This window comes from Bison bison, unplaced genomic scaffold (genome assembly GCF_000754665.1).
Source record: "Bison bison bison isolate TAMUID 2011002044 unplaced genomic scaffold, Bison_UMD1.0 scf7180017864456, whole genome shotgun sequence".
Lineage (NCBI taxonomy): Eukaryota > Metazoa > Chordata > Mammalia > Artiodactyla > Bovidae > Bison > Bison bison.
In genome coordinates, this window is record NW_011495018.1 from 16,575,668 (window position 1) to 16,577,761 (window position 2,094).

A 2,094-nucleotide genomic window follows, 5' to 3' on the forward strand; every position below is an offset into this window, starting at 1 on the left:
CATACCCTCTCCGCCTCTGCAGCTTTGCCAAGGGCATGTCTTCTTTACGAGGTCCAGCTCTTCTAGGCAGTGGAAAGACGTGAGGACCTGGCCCCACGGACAGAAGGTAATGTCAGTGTTGACTATCTGAAATTAGTTGCCCACAGCTCTTTGGAGTTACCGTGTGAGTTTCCCATGGGCTCCATTGGCCCTAAATCAAAGGCCAGCCCGAGTTCACACCCTCTCTCGGAGCCTGCCTTGATGGGCCCAGCCCAACCTGCCCCAGTAAATTCTTCGCATGCCTATGGGTGAACATCACGTTTGGTGCTTTTCAACTGTTGCTTAATACTGCTAGTTTTGCCTGTGCTTCTGCTCTTCAGCTGAACTTCAGTGAAATGGTCTCCATGTTGAGTGCTTTGTGTTAGCCTCCCCTTAACTGGATCCCTCAGGACAGCCCTAGGAGCAGATGATTGTAGTTCCTCTGTAACAGGTGAGGAAACCAAAGCTCCGAGGCTAATTAAACATGCTCAGACAGTAAAGCATCTGTCTACAATGAGGGAGACCGGGGTTCGAGCCCTGGATTGGGAAGATCCCCTGGAGAAGGAAATGGTAACCCACTCCAGTATTCTTGCCTGGAGAATCCCATGGACGGAGGAGCCTGGTGGGCTGCAGTCCACGGGTCGCAAAGAGTCCGACATGACTGAGCTACTTCACTTTCTCTTTCACTTTCAATCACTCAGGGAGCCGCAAACCTGGGATTCTCCAGGTCTGTTCCACTGCGGATCCTGTGCTGCTTCTGTGTCTCACCACCTGTGACTTTCTGAAAGCAAGGACTACGTCCCCCATGTTCTACATCTTTGGGGGGTGCACTTTGCAGAGGAGCCTCTCAGTGTGAGACTGGCCGGTCCCCTTCGGTACTCCCACCAAGGCACACTTATGCATAGTGCTTGAGGCTTCCCGGGTGGCGCTAGTGGTAAAGAACCCACCTGCCAATGCAGGAGACATAAGAGTCGCGGGTTTGATCCCTGGGTCAGGAAGATCCCCCTGGAGAAGAAAATGACAACCACTCCAGTATTCTTGCCTGGAGAATCCCATGGACAGAGGGGCCGGGTGGGCTACAGTCCATAGGGTCACAAACAGTCAGACGTGACTGAAGCGAAGCATTCTTTTTTTCTTTTCTGGGGGGTACTAATTAGCTGTGTGCCTCGGGGCCAGTCATTGAACCTCTTTAGGCCTCAGTTTGCTCATCTGCAAAATTGATAATAAGACCCATCAGAAGATCTTTGCTAAACATGACAACTTCTAAAAGGAAAGGACAGTTTTATTAATTCTATAGTGTCAATTTCAAAGACTTTTCAGAAGTGACATTGAAATCAGTCTGAAAATTCACTTCAACTTTTAAAAAGTATCATGTACATGAAATTAGTGTCTAATATTGAGCCTTGTATTCTAATCTTAACCTGAAATTAAAAAGTAAACAATCTATTTTTGGTTTCTGTGTTTGTAAAAATAGTGAGTTGTTGCAGCAGCTACACTAACAAAAATGTGTTCTTTCACAGTAAAGAAGAGCAGTGTTTTGTCAGTTGTGTCTCTGGCTTTTACTAAAGAAAGTTATAAATTCACAAAAAAAGATGGTTGCTAAATCCTAACACCTGTTGAGCACAGCACAGGCGCTAGCATGTCATCATTGGTCAGGAAACTTGAGTGATCTTTATTAAGGATAATTAGCCACTTAGACTTGTAGAATCCCCAAAGCTTCCTGAACCGCAGTTTCCTCGTGAGTAAATTAGGAATGAATACCTTCTCCGGCTATCTTGTGGGGTTGTGAAGCCAGATGAAGTAGAATGTTCAGAAACAGGAAAGTACTGTTTACAGATGATATTGTGTAATGAGGGTTTCTGGCACTTGGACCGGGTCTGCTATTATTTTGTTTTATTTCTATGGAAGTATGCTTACTTGACAATGTTACTAGTTTCAGGTGTACGGTAAAGTGATTCAGTTATGCGTACATTTATATCTTTTTTTTTAGATTATTTTCTCTTATCTGCTAAGTCACTTCAGTCGTGTCCGACTCTGTGCGACCCCAGAGACGGCAGCCCACCAGGCTCTGCCAGC

General features: G+C 45.9%; 1 protein-coding gene across 1 annotated transcript in view; it reads left to right on the forward strand.

Moving 5' to 3' along the window:
- The first annotated feature begins 10 nt into the window (after positions 1–10).
- AFAP1L2 (actin filament associated protein 1-like 2) overlaps positions 11–2,094 on the forward strand; it is a 145,775-nt gene continuing 143,691 nt past the window's right edge. Inside the window, exon 1 of the mRNA XM_010859300.1 lies at positions 11–106. The gene's annotated coding sequence lies outside the window, so the exon portion shown is untranslated. The remainder of the gene's footprint in view (positions 107–2,094) is intronic.